General features: G+C 46.3%; 2 protein-coding genes across 2 annotated transcripts in view; both read right to left on the reverse strand.

Annotated features, from left to right (window-relative positions):
• LOC133611942 (transmembrane protein 116) overlaps positions 1-14177 on the reverse strand; it is a 485483-nt gene that overhangs the window by 413626 nt on the left and 57680 nt on the right. The window contains exons 5-6 of the mRNA XM_072913718.1: positions 9834-9964; positions 9694-9737 (exon numbers count right to left, since the gene is read on the reverse strand). The gene's annotated coding sequence lies outside the window, so the exon portion shown is untranslated. The remainder of the gene's footprint in view (positions 1-9693; positions 9738-9833; positions 9965-14177) is intronic.
• Positions 1-14177, reverse strand: part of LOC133611331 (uncharacterized) — a 122991-nt gene that overhangs the window by 92203 nt on the left and 16611 nt on the right. The gene's annotated exons all lie outside the window — the stretch shown is intronic.

A 14177-nucleotide genomic window follows, 5' to 3' on the forward strand; every position in this document is an offset into this window, starting at 1 on the left:
CGCCGTGTTGGATGTTGCCTTGTCATTTGTACTTCCTGTTCACATGAGGGCGGGGTGCCGTGTTGGATGTTGCCTTGTCATTTGTACTTCCTGTTTACATGAGTTGGGCGCCGTGTTGGATGTTGCCTACTTCCTGTTTAGATGGGGGGGCGCCGTGTTTGATGTTGCCTACTTCCTGTTTAGATGGGGGGGCGCCGTGTTTGATGTTGCCTTGTCATTTGTACTTCCTGTTCACATGAGGGGGGGGCGCCGTGTTGGATGTTGCCTTGTCATTTGTTCTTCCTGTTTACATGAGTTGGGCGCCGTGTTGGATGTTGCCTACTTCCTGTTTAGATGGGGGGGCGCCGTGTTTGATGTTGCCTTGTCATTTGTACTAACTGTTTACATGAGGGGGGGGGGCGTGTTGGATGTTGCCTACTTCCTGTTTACATGGGGGAGGGGGGGTGTCTTGTTGGATGTCGCCTTGTCATTTGTACTTCCTGTTTACATGAGGGGGGCGCCGTGTTGGATGTTGCCTACTTCCTGTTTACATGAGGGGGGGCACCGTGTTGGATGTTGCCTTGTCATTTGTACTTCCTGTTTACATGAGGGGGGGGGGCACCGTGTTGGATGTTGCCTTGTCATTTGTACTTCCTGTTTACATGAGGGGGCGCCGTGTTGGATGTTGCCTTGTCATTTGTACTTCTTGTTTACATGAGGAGTGGCGCTGTGTTGGATGTTTCCTACTTCCTGTTTACATGAGGGGGTGGCGCCGTGTTGGATGTTGCCTTGTCATTTGTACTTCCTGTTTACATGAGGGGGGGGCACCGTGTTGGATGTTGCCTTGTCATTTGTACTTCCTGTTTACATGAGGGGGCGCCGTGTTGGATGTTGCCTTGTCATTTGTACTTCCTGTTTACATGAGGAGTGGCGCTGTGTTGGATGTTTCCTACTTCCTGTTTACATGAGGGGGTGGCGCCGTGTTGGATGTTGCCTTGTCATTTGTACTTCCTGTTTACATGAGGGGGTGCCGTGTTGGATGTTGCCTTGTCATTTGTTCTTCCTGTTTACATGAGCGGGGCGCCGTGTTGGATGTTGCCTACTTCCTGTTTACATGAGGGCGGGGTGCCGTTTTGGATGTTGCCTTGTCATTTGTACTTCCTGTTTACATGAGGGGTGCCGTGTTGGATGTTGCCGACTTCCTGTTTACATGAAGGGGGCGCCGTGTTGGATGTTGCCTTGTCATTTGTACTTCCTGTTCACATGAGGGGGGGGCGCCGTGTTGCATGTTGCCTTGTCATTTGTACTTCCTGTTTACATGAGGGGGGCGCTGTGTTGGATTTTGCCTACTTCCTGTTTACATGAGGGGGGGGCGCCGTGTTGGATGTTGCCTTGTCATTTGTATTTCCTGTTTACATGAGTTGGGCGCCGTGTTGGATGTTGCCTACTTCCTGTTTAGATGGGGGGGCGCCGTGTTTGATGTTGCCTTGTCATTTGTACTAACTGTTTACATGAGGGGGGGGGGCGTGTTGGATGTTGCCTACTTCCTGTTTACATGGGGGAGGGGGGGCGTCTTGTTGGATGTCGCCTTGTCTTTTGTACTTCCTGTTTACATGAGGGGGGGCACCGTGTTGGATGTTGCCTTGTCATTTGTACTTCCTGTTTACATGAGGGGGGGCACCGTGTTGGATGTTGCCTTGTCATTTGTACTTCCTGTTTACATGAGGGAGGCGCCGTGTTGGATGTTGCCTACTTCCTGTTTACATGAGGATGTTGCCTTGTCATTTGTACTTCCTGTTTACATGAGGGAGGCGCCGTGTTGGATGTTGCCTACTTCCTGTTTACATGAGGATGTTGCCTTGTCATTTGTACTTCCTGTTTACATGAGGAGTGGCGCCGTGTTGGATGTTGCCTACTTCCTGTTTACATGAGAGCGGGGCGCCGTGTTGGATGTTGCCTTGTCATTTGTACTTCCTGTTTACATGAGGAGTGGCGCCGTGTTGGATGTTGCCTACTTCCTGTTTACATGAGAGCGGGGCGCCGTGTTGGATGTTGCCTACTTCCTGTTTACATAAGGGGGGGGGCGCTGTGTTGGATGTTGCCTTGTCATTTGTACTTCCTGTTTACATGAGGAGTGGCGCCGTGTTGGATGTTGCCTACTTCCTGTTTACATGAGAGCGGGGCGCCGTGTTGGATGTTGCCTTGTCATTTGTACTTCCTGTTTACATGAGCGGGGCGCCTTTTTTGATGTTGCCTACTTCCTGTTTACATGAGGGGGGGCACCGTGTTGGATGTTGCCTTGTCATTTGTACTTCCTGTTTACATGAGGGAGGCGCCGTGTTGGATGTTGCCTACTTCCTGTTTACATGAGGATGTTGCCTTGTCATTTGTACTTCCTGTTTACATGAGGAGTGGCGCCGTGTTGGATGTTGCCTACTTCCTGTTTACATGAGAGCGGGGCGCCGTGTTGGATGTTGCCTTGTCATTTGTACTTCCTGTTTACATGAGGAGTGGCGCCGTGTTGGATGTTGCCTACTTCCTGTTTACATGAGAGCGGGGCGCCGTGTTGGATGTTGCCTACTTCCTGTTTACATAAGGGGGGGGCGCTGTGTTGGATGTTGCCTTGTCATTTGTACTTCCTGTTTACATGAGGAGTGGCGCCGTGTTGGATGTTGCCTACTTCCTGTTTACATGAGAGCGGGGCGCCGTGTTGGATGTTGCCTTGTCATTTGTACTTCCTGTTTACATGAGCGGGGCGCCTTTTTTGATGTTGCCTACTTCCTGTTTACATGAGGGGGGGCACCGTGTTGGATGTTGCCTTGTCATTTGTACTTCCTGTTTACATGAGGGGGCGCCGTGTTGGATGTTGCCTTGTCATTTGTACTTCCTATTTACATGAGGGGGCACCGTGTTGGATGTTGCCTACTTCCTGTTTACATGAGGGGGGGCGCGTGTTGGATATTGCCTTGTCATTTGTACTTCCTGTTTACATGAGGGGGGCGCCGTGTTGGATGTTGCCTACTTCCTGTTTACATGAGGATGTTGCCTTGTCATTTGTACTTCCTGTTTACATGAGGGGGGCGCCGTGTTGGATGTTGCCTACTTCCTGTTTACATGAGGATGTTGCCTTGTCATTTGTACTTCCTGTTTACATGAGGGAGGCGCCGTGTTGGATGTTGCCTACTTCCTGTTTACATGAGGATGTTGCCTTGTCATTTGTACTTCCTGTTTACATGAGGGGGGGGCGCCGTGTTGGATGTTGCCTTGTCATTTGTACTTCCTGTTTACATGAGGAGTGGCGCCGTGTTGGATGTTGCCTACTTCCTGTTTACATGAGAGCGGGGCGCCGTGTTGGATGTTGCCTTGTCATTTGTACTTCCTGTTTACATGAGGAGTGGCGCCGTGTTGGATGTTGCCTACTTCCTGTTTACATGAGAGCGGGGCGCCGTGTTGGATGTTGCCTACTTCCTGTTTACATGAGGATGTTGCCTTGTCATTTGTACTTCCTGTTTACATGAGGGGGGGGCGCCGTGTTGAATGTTGCCTTGTCATTTGTACTTCCTGTTTACATGAGGAGTGGCGCTGTGTTGGATGTTGCCTACTTCCTGTTTACATGAGAGCGGGGCGCCGTGTTGGATGTTGCCTACTTCCTGTTTACATAAGGGGGGGGCGCTGTGTTGGATGTTGCCTTGTCATTTGTACTTCCTGTTTACATGAGAGCGGGGCGCCGTGTTGGATGTTGCCTACTTCCTGTTTACATGAGAGCGGGGCGCCGTGTTGGATGTTGCCTACTTCCTGTTTACATGAGAGCGGGGCGCCGTGTTGGATGTTGCCTACTTCCTGTTTACATGAGAGCGGGGCGCCGTGTTGGATGTTGCTTACTTCCTGTTTACATAAGGGGGGGGCGCTGTGTTGGATGTTGCCTTGTCATTTGTACTTCCTGTTTACATGAGGAGTGGCGCCGTGTTGGATGTTGCCTTGTCATTTGTACTTCCTGTTTACATGAGGAGTGGCGCCGTGTTGGATGTTGCCTTGTCATTTGTACTTCCTGTTTACATGAGCGGGGCGCCTTTTTTGATGTTGCCTACTTCCTGTTTACATGAGGGGGGGCACCGTGTTGGATGTTGCCTTGTCATTTGTACTTCCTGTTTACATGAGGAGTGGCGCCGTGTTGGATGTTGCCTACTTCCTGTTTACATGAGAGCGGGGCGCCGTGTTGGATGTTGCCTACTTCCTGTTTACATAAGGGGGGGGCGCTGTGTTGGATGTTGCCTTGTCATTTGTACTTCCTGTTTACATGAGGAGTGGCGCCGTGTTGGATGTTGCCTTGTCATTTGTACTTCCTGTTTACATGAGCGGGGCGCCTTTTTTGATGTTGCCTACTTCCTGTTTACATGAGGGGGGGCACCGTGTTGGATGTTGCCTTGTCATTTGTACTTCCTGTTTACATGAGGGGGCGCTGTGTTGGATGTTGCCTTGTCATTTGTACTTCCTGTTTACATGAGGGGGGCGCCGTGTTGGATGTTGCCTACTTCCTGTTTACATGAGGGGGGGCGCGTGTTGGATGTTGCCTTGTCATTTGTACTTCCTGTTTACATGAGGGGGGCGCCGTGTTGGATGTTGCCTACTTCCTGTTTACATGAGGATGTTGCCTTGTCATTTGTACTTCCTGTTTACATGAGGGGGGCGCCGTGTTGGATGTTGCCTACTTCCTGTTTACATGAGGATGTTGCCTTGTCATTTGTACTTCCTGTTTACATGAGGGAGGCGCCGTGTTGGATGTTGCCTACTTCCTGTTTACATGAGGATGTTGCCTTGTCATTTGTACTTCCTGTTTACATGAGGGGGGGGCGCCGTGTTGGATGTTGCCTTGTCATTTGTACTTCCTGTTTACATGAGGAGTGGCGCCGTGTTGGATGTTGCCTATTTCCTGTTTACATGAGAGCGGGGCGCCGTGTTGGATGTTGCCTTGTCATTTGTACTTCCTGTTTACATGAGGAGTGGCGCCGTGTTGGATGTTGCCTACTTCCTGTTTACATGAGAGCGGGGCGCCGTGTTGGATGTTGCCTACTTCCTGTTTACATAAGGGGGGGGCGCTGTGTTGGATGTTGCCTTGTCATTTGTACTTCCTGTTTACATGAGGAGTGGCGCCGTGTTGGATGTTGCCTACTTCCTGTTTACATGAGAGCGGGGCGCCGTGTTGGATGTTGCCTTGTCATTTGTACTTCCTGTTTACATGAGCGGGGCGCCTTTTTTGATGTTGCCTACTTCCTGTTTACATGAGGGGGGGGGCGCCGTGTTGGATGTTGCCTTGTCATTTGTACTTCCTGTTTACATGAGGGGTGCGTGTTGGATGTTGCCTACTTCCTGTTTACATGAGGGGGGGCGCGTGTTGGATGTTGCCTTGTCATTTGTACTTCCTGTTTACATGAGGGGGCGCCGTGTTGGATGTTGCCTACTTCCTGTTTACATGAGGGGGGGCGCGTGTTGGATGTTGCCTTGTCATTTGTACTTCCTGTTTACATGAGGGGGTGCCGTGTTGGATGTTGCCGACTTCCTGTTTACATGAAGGGGGCGCCGTGTTGGATGTTGCCTTGTCATTTGTACTTCCTGTTTACATGAGCGGGGCGCCTTTTTTGATGTTGCCTACTTCCTGTTTACATGAGGGGGGGGCGCCGTGTTGGATGTTGCCTTGTCATTTGTACTTCCTGTTTACATGAGGGGTGCGTGTTGGATGTTGCCTACTTCCTGTTTAAATGAGGGGGGCGAGTGTTGGATGTTGCCTTGTCCTTTGTACTTCCTGTTTACATGAGGGGGCGCCGTGTTGGATGTTGCCTACTTCCTGTTTACATGAGGGGGGGCGCGTGTTGGATGTTGCCTTGTCATTTGTACTTCCTGTTTACATGAGCGGGGCGCCTTTTTTGATGTTGCCTACTTCCTGTTTACATGAGGGGGGGGCGCCGTGTTGGATGTTGCCTTGTCATTTGTACTTCCTGTTTACATGAGGGGTGCCGTGTTGGATGTTGCCGACTTCCTGTTTACATGAAGGGGGCGCCGTGTTGGATGTTGCCTTGTCATTTGTACTTCCTGTTTACATGAGGGGGCGCCGTGTTGGATGTTGCCTACTTCCTGTTTACATGAGGGGGGCGCCGTGTTGGATGTTGCCTACTTCCTGTTTACATAAGGGGGCGCCGTGTTGGATGTTGCCTTGTCATTTGTACTTCCTGTTTACATGAAGGGGGCGCTGTGTTGGATGTTGCCTTGTCATTTGTACTTCCTGTTTACATGAGGAGTGGCGCCGTGTTGGATGTTGCCTGCTTCCTGTTTACATGAGGGGGGGCGCGTGTTGGATGTTGCCTTGTCATTTGTACTTCCTGTTTACATGAGGGGGTGCCGTGTTGGATGTTGCCGACTTCCTGTTTATATGAAGGGGGCGCCGTGTTGGATGTTGCCTTGTCATTTGTACTTCCTGTTTACATGAGGAGTGGCGCCGTGTTGGATGTTGCCTGCTTCCTGTTTACATGAGGGGGGGCGCGTGTTGGATGTTGCCTTGTCATTTGTACTTCCTGTTTACATGAGGGGGTGCCGTGTTGGATGTTGCCGACTTCCTGTTTACATGAAGGGGGCGCCGTGTTGGATGTTGCCTTGTCATTTGTACTTCCTGTTTACATGAGCGGGGCGCCTTTTTTGATGTTGCCTACTTCCTGTTTACATGAGGGGGGGGCGCCGTGTTGGATGTTGCCTTGTCATTTGTACTTCCTGTTTACATGAGGGGTGCCGTGTTGGATGTTGCCGACTTCCTGTTTACATGAAGGGGGCGCCGTGTTGGATGTTGCCTTGTCATTTGTACTTCCTGTTTACATGAGGGGGGCGCCGTGTTGGATGTTGCCTACTTCCTGTTTACATAAGGGGGCGCCGTGTTGGATGTTGCCTTGTCATTTGTACTTCCTGTTTACATGAGCGGGGCGCCTTTTTTGATGTTGCCTACTTCCTGTTTACATGAGGGGGGGGCGCCGTGTTGGATGTTGCCTTGTCATTTGTACTTCCTGTTTACATGAGGGGGTGCCGTGTTGGATGTTGCCGACTTACTGTTTACATGAAGGGGGCGCTGTGTTGGATGTTGCCTTGTCATTTGTACTTCCTGTTTACATGAGGAGTGGCGCCGTGTTGGATGTTGCCTACTTCCTGTTTACATGAGAGCGGGGCGCCGTGTTGGATGTTGCCTTGTCATTTGTACTTCCTGTTTACATGAGCGGGGCGCCTTTTTTGATGTTGCCTACTTCCTGTTTACATGAGGGGGGTCGCCGTGTTGGATGTTGCCTTGTCATTTGTACTTCCTGTTTACATGAGGGGTGCCGTGTTGGATGTTGCCTACTTCCTGTTTAAATGAGGGGGGCGAGTGTTGGATGTTGCCTTCCTGTTTACATGAGCGGGGCGCCTTTTTTGATGTTGCCTACTTCCTGTTTACATGAGGGGGGGGCGCCGTGTTGGATGTTGCCTTGTCATTTGTACTTCCTGTTTACATGAGGGGTGCCGTGTTGGATGTTGCCGACTTCCTGAAGGGGGCGCTGTGTTGGATGTTGCCTTGTCATTTGTACTTCCTGTTTACATGAGGGGGCGCCGTGTTGGATGTTGCCTACTTCCTGTTTACATGAGGGGGGCGCCGTGTTGGATGTTGCCTACTTCCTGTTTACATGAAGGGGGCGCCGTGTTGGATGTTGCCTTGTCATTTGTACTTCCTGTTTATATGAGCGGGGCCCTCCACGTGCAAGACCGAATCCACCCAAAAAAGTCACTTAACAAGAAGCCAAAAAGTGCAAAAACAACAATGCTCGCGCCGGAGGAGCCGTGAACGACTGCAGGGACACAACATTAGGTACACCTGCAGACTGCAGCACGGATTTCATATTTCATTCATTCACAACTCCTCCAACACGAACACCACTGTTCCCGCACTTATAAATAAAGGTAAGACCAAAAAAACGTTTTTTTTTATTAAATGTGCTTTTTTGTGTGCTACAGTTTGTATGTGTAAAGTTAAAGTTAAGTTAAAGTACCAATGATTGTCACACACACACTAGATGTGGTGAAATGTGTCCTCTGCATTTGACCCATCCCTTGATCACCCCCTGGGAGGTGAGGGGAGCAGTGGGGAGCAGTGGGCAGCAGCGGCGCCGCGCCCGGGAATAATTGTTGGTGATTTAACCCCCAATTCCAACCCTTGATGCTGAGTGCCAAGCAGGGAAGAATGCTGGTATGAGCTTTTAAACATAACCCGTTAACTGCTGCCAATCAAATGGTGAATAAGATACTCTTTAGGGTTCATATGTTTGTAAATCTGACTGTGATGAAGTCAGTGACTCACCAGTCATGAACCTCACCGTACATCACTGATATATATATATATATATATATATATATACATATATATATATGTCTTAATAAGGTTATCCAAAAAATAGTGCTCGATACCGTAGTAGAGCGCAATATATGTAAGTGTGGGAAAAAAATCACAAGACTACTTCATCTCTACAGGCCTGTTTCATGAGGGGTTCCCTCAATTAAAATCTCCTGATGATTGAGGGAACCCCTCATGAAACAGGCCTGTAGAGATGAAGTAGTCTTGTGATTTTTTTCCCACACATACATATATATATATATATATATATATATATATATATATATATATATATATATATATATATATATATATATATATATATATATATATATATATATACATACATATATATATATATATATATATATATATATGTGTGTGTATATATATATATATATATATATATATATATATATGTATATATATATATATATATATATATATATATATATATATATATATATATATATATACATACATATATATATATATATATATATATATATATATGTGTGTGTGTATATATATATATATATATATATATATATATGTATATATATATATATATATATATATATATATATATATATATATATATATATATATATATATATATATATGTATATATATATGTATGTAAATATATATACATATATATATATATTCCTCGTGCACTAATTGACTGAAAGATATATATATATATATATATATATATATATGTATATATACAGCCCGGCCTCCGGCAAAAAATGCTTTAATTGTAATTTTGAAGAATTCATTTGAATGTGCATGAACTATTTCTGTTCAAAATTGTTAGAAATGTCACATGTTAAATATTAACTCAGTGCTTGAAATAAGAAATTATTACTTCAAAAAAGCAGTTTTATACTTGTGAGTGTTGATGGCACAGCTTTGCAACAGTTGATATTCTAGTTTCAAGCATTTTTTACTCAATATAGGTCATCAAATCTCAGCAACAAGCTGTAATATCGTACTGAGATCATTTAGGTCCAAAACACTTAAAACAAGTAAAACACTCTAACATAAAATCTGCTTAGTGAGAAGAATTATCTTATCAGACAGAAAATAAGCAAATATCACCCTTATTTGAGATATTTAATCTTACTTAGATTCCAGTTTTTGCAGTGTGGGTGTTTTGTAGGGCGCATATGAGAAATTTCAAGTCATGCCGATTATTTCGGACAAATGATGTTGAACAAAAGCATCATCTTGTAGTGCAATAAGTCAGTACATTACAGAACAGGCATGCTTTAACCACCCAGGAGAAGTCAGAGATAAAAAAGAATGGTTACCTGGGAGTTAGTGAAATCAAATACACTGTGGAGAGAACATCAATCTGGAAAGCAAATGAATAAAATAAAAGGCCACACTGAGATAATCAAGTGTTTTTTTCTAGTTCATTTCCACACAGCCAGAATTGAGTATTCTTTACCTGATAAGCACTCAGTGTCCCGTTGAGATCCATGGTGGAGAAATCAGTCAGGGCAAAAAGTCACGTTGTAAACTCGGAGAGAAACTAACTTCCCCCATGACAGACTTTAGAAGAAATGTGCACTCACTCACCTGCGACAACAAAAAAGTCAGAGCGGGAGAAAGAAAAAAAAGTCACGTGATGCTGCTTTCACTTCACCTGCCCGATTGTGTGTGTGTGTGTGTGTGTGTGTGTGTGTGTGTGTGTGTATGTTCTGGCAATGCTTACTTAATGGGGACATGGCTCTGTTTACACAGTCACCTTTAGGGGACCTCTGACAGTATGGGGACAAAAAAACAGGTCCCCTAAAGGGAAACCTTTTTAATGATTTGTCTCCTCCAGGCTAGACTACTGCAACGCACTTCTTGTCGGGATCCCCAGCAAGAACATCCAGAAGCTGCAATACGTACAGAATAGTGCTGCTAGGATCATACTTGCCAACCTTGAGACCTCCGATTTCGGGAGGTGGGGGGAGGGGTGGGAGTGGGCGGGGTCGGGGTGAGACGGGGGCGTGGTTGGGGGCGTGGCTAAAAGGGGAGGAGTATATTTACAGCTAGAATTCAACAAGTCAAGTATTTCATATATATATAGATATTAGAGATGCGCGGATAGACAATTATTTCATCCGCAACCGCATCAGAAAGTCGTCAACCATCCGCCATCCAACCGGCCTAACATTTGATCAGAACCGCACCCGCCCGCACCCGCCCGTTGTTATATATCTAATATAGACGATGCAAGGCATTAGTGAGGTTATAAAGCTTTTGCCTGTTAAAGAAAGGAGACTGATCCAATGCAGCACAGACATTCGCGTGCCACGCTGTCACGACCCAGACGCACACCAGTGCGCAATCATATGGGAGCCGCGCTGAGCGCACCTCCAAGCGCGTCTCGCTGCCGGCGACGGCCGGGTATGGGCCCGACGCTCCAGCGCCATCCATTTTCAGGGCTAGTTGATTCGGCAGGTGGGTTGTTACACACTCCTTAGCGGGTTCCAACTTCCATGGCCACCGTCCTGCTGTCTATATCAACCAGGGTGAGCCCCACCCCTTTCGTGAGCGCACTGCGCGCGGAGTGACCCCTGTTACGCGCCCCCGGCAACAGGGGTGGCGGGCAGGTAAGCTGCGCGGGCGGAGCGTGCGGAGTGACCCCTGTTACGAGCCCCCGGCCACGGGGGTGGCGGGCAGGTAAGCTGCTTACCTGCTGCGCGTGACGCCGGCCGCGGCGAAGGCGGACGAGGCGGGGTGTCGGTGCGGTGGGCGCGGTGGTGACCCTGGACGTGCGTCGGGCCCTTCTCGCGGATCGCCTCAGCTACGGCTCCTGGTGGGGCCGTCTCGGGGGAAGGGGTCTCGGTCCCAGACCCCGGCGAGGCGTCCCTTCTCCGCTCCGTAAAAGTGTCCATCTCTTTTTTTTTTTTTCTTCTGTTGTGGCATATGCTGCAGGTGCCTGCTCGTTTTTCGTATGTGGGTAACAACATTTAACTATGTATATATATTTCCGAATTGGTTTAACTGCCACCCGCCTGAATCTATTTAAAATCTAATTTTTTTTATTTCAACCACCCGACCCGACCCGACCCGCGGATAAAATCTAATTTTTTAAAATTTCATCCGCCCGATCCGCGGATAATCCGCGGACTCCGCGGTTGTGCCCGCAAACCGCGCATCTCTAATATATATATATATATATTTATTTTATTATATATATATATATATATATATAAAATTAATACTTGAATTTCAGTGTTCATTTATTTACACATATACACACACATAACACTCATCTACTCATTGTTGAGTTAAGGGTTGAATTGTCCATCCTTGTTCTATTCTCTGTCACTATTTTTCTAACCATGCTGAACACCCTCTCTGATGATGCAAAATGTGTGGCACGCACAAAAGTGCTTTCATCAAATGCACTAGATGGCAGCATTGTCCTGTTTAAGAGTGTCACAACATTGCTGTTTACGGCAGACGAACTGCTTTACGGTATACAAAAACGTGACTGCTGTTGTTGTGTGTTGTTGCCGCGCTGGGAGGACGTTAATGAAACTGCCTAACAATAAACCCATGAGGACCTGAGTCCGCCTGAATTTCGGGAGATTTTCGAGAGAAAATTTGTCCCGGGAGGTTTTCGGGAGAGGCGCTGAATTTCGGGAGTCTCCCGGAAAATCCGGGAGGGTTGGCAAGTATGGCTAGGATCCTGATGAGAGTACGAAAATACGACCACATCACACCAACTCTCAAATCCCTTCACTGGCTTCCTGTTCTACTCAGGATTGAATTCAAAGTCTCCCTACTAACCCACCAGTGCCTCCATGGAAATGCCCCCCTCTACCTCAAAGAACTAAATACAGTTCGTCGCTACATCTGTAACTGCAAGTTAAAACTCTACTATGCAAAGCAAAAGCCATTTATCAACAACACCCAGAAACGCCGCCGGCTTCTCTGGGCCCGAGATCATCTAAGATGGACTCATGCAAAGTGGAAAAATGTTCTGTGGTCTGACGAGTCCACATTTCAAATTGTTTTTGGAAATATTCGACATCGTGTCAAAGGGGGAAGCGAGCCATCCAGACTGTTATCGACGCAAAGTTGAAAAGCCAGCATCTGTGATAGTATGGGGGTGCATTAGTGCCCAAGGCATGGGTAACTTACACATCTGTGAAGGCACCATTAACGCTGAAAGGTACATACAGGTTTTGGAACAACATATGCTGCCATCTAAGCGCCGTCTTTTTCATGGACGCCCGTGCTTATTTCAGCAAGACAATGCCAAGCCACATTCAGCACGTGTTACAACAGCGTGGCTTCGTAAAAAAAGAGTGCGGGTACTTCCTTGGCCCGCCTGCAGTCCAGACCTGTCTCCCATCGAAAATGTGTGACGCATTATGAAGCGTATATGTATGTATATATATATGTATGTATATATATATGTATGTATATATATGTATATTTGTGTGTATGTATATGTATATATATGTATGTATATATATATATATATATATATATATATATATATATATATATATATATATATATATATATATATATATACATATACATTTTATATGTGGGATCTGAGCCGAGGATGTAGTTGTGGCTTGTGCAGCCCTTTGAGACACTTGTGATTAAGGGCTATATAAATAAACTTTGATTGATTGATTGATTGAAAATACGACAGCGGAGACCCCGGACTGTTGAACGACTGAAGCTCTACATAAAACAAGAATGGGAAAGAATTCCACTTTCAAAGCTTCAACAATTAGTTTCCTCAGTTCCCAATCGTTTATTGAGTGTTGTTAAAAGAAAAAGTGATGTAACACAGTGGTGAACATGCCCTTTCCCAACTACTTTGGCACGTGTTGCAGCCATGAAATTCTAAGTTAATTATTATTTGCAAAAAAAAAAAAAAAAAAGTTTATGAGTTTGAACATCAATATCTTGTCTTTGTAGTGCATTCGGGTTGAAAAGGATTTGCAAATCATTGTATTCCGTTTATATTTACATCTAACACAATTTCCCAACTCATATGGAAACGGGGTTTGTATCAATAGAAATCCTATAGTGAACATACCCTGGACAAGTCATTAGGTACCCAATCTAATAAGCTCCAATGCAAGAGCTACAGTATATTACAAAAGTATGCTATACAAAGACAAAAATGCTCAAAGGTAATCATGTAACAATGTTTTATTTTTGTGGCTAGTTGTGGCTAGGTTGCAGTACAAGATATGTAGGCGAATAAGCACCCCAAAAAATATATAATCTAAACGGAGTATCTTTGTATTCGTAATGACAGAATGTTTGTATTATTCATCCTAATATGTTCATTAAATTGTCCAAGTGTAATTGATGTTGCTGCACCGACGCAATTCGTCGGCGATCACTCGAAACGAGTATGATTGTCCTCCTGTTGGTGGGACTGCCTTCAGGAGAACGCCTGTGCGTGGAATCTTTTAAAGTGGGGAGATTGGTGCACAGACAGCCACCACACTGTCATTGGCAAAGAGAAGGCCAGCGTCCAATGGCATGGAGACCAAGCCAATTGGGGACCCATCTTTGCTGCAGCCTTCTTCCGCCTTTGTGACCATTGTGGAGCTTCCATGCAACCATCATTCGCCCACTCCACCGTTGAGGTCTTTTATGCAATAACGCAGAGGTAGATAGATAGATAGATAGTAGGGGTGTAACGGTACGTTGTATTGAACCCTTTCGGTATGGGGGGTTCGGTTCGGTTCGGAGGTGTACCGAACGAGTTTCCACACGAACATATTAAGCTAAGCTAAAGTCTTAACAAGCTGCT

This window comes from Nerophis lumbriciformis, linkage group LG08 (assembly GCF_033978685.3).
Source record: "Nerophis lumbriciformis linkage group LG08, RoL_Nlum_v2.1, whole genome shotgun sequence".
Lineage (NCBI taxonomy): Eukaryota > Metazoa > Chordata > Actinopteri > Syngnathiformes > Syngnathidae > Nerophis > Nerophis lumbriciformis.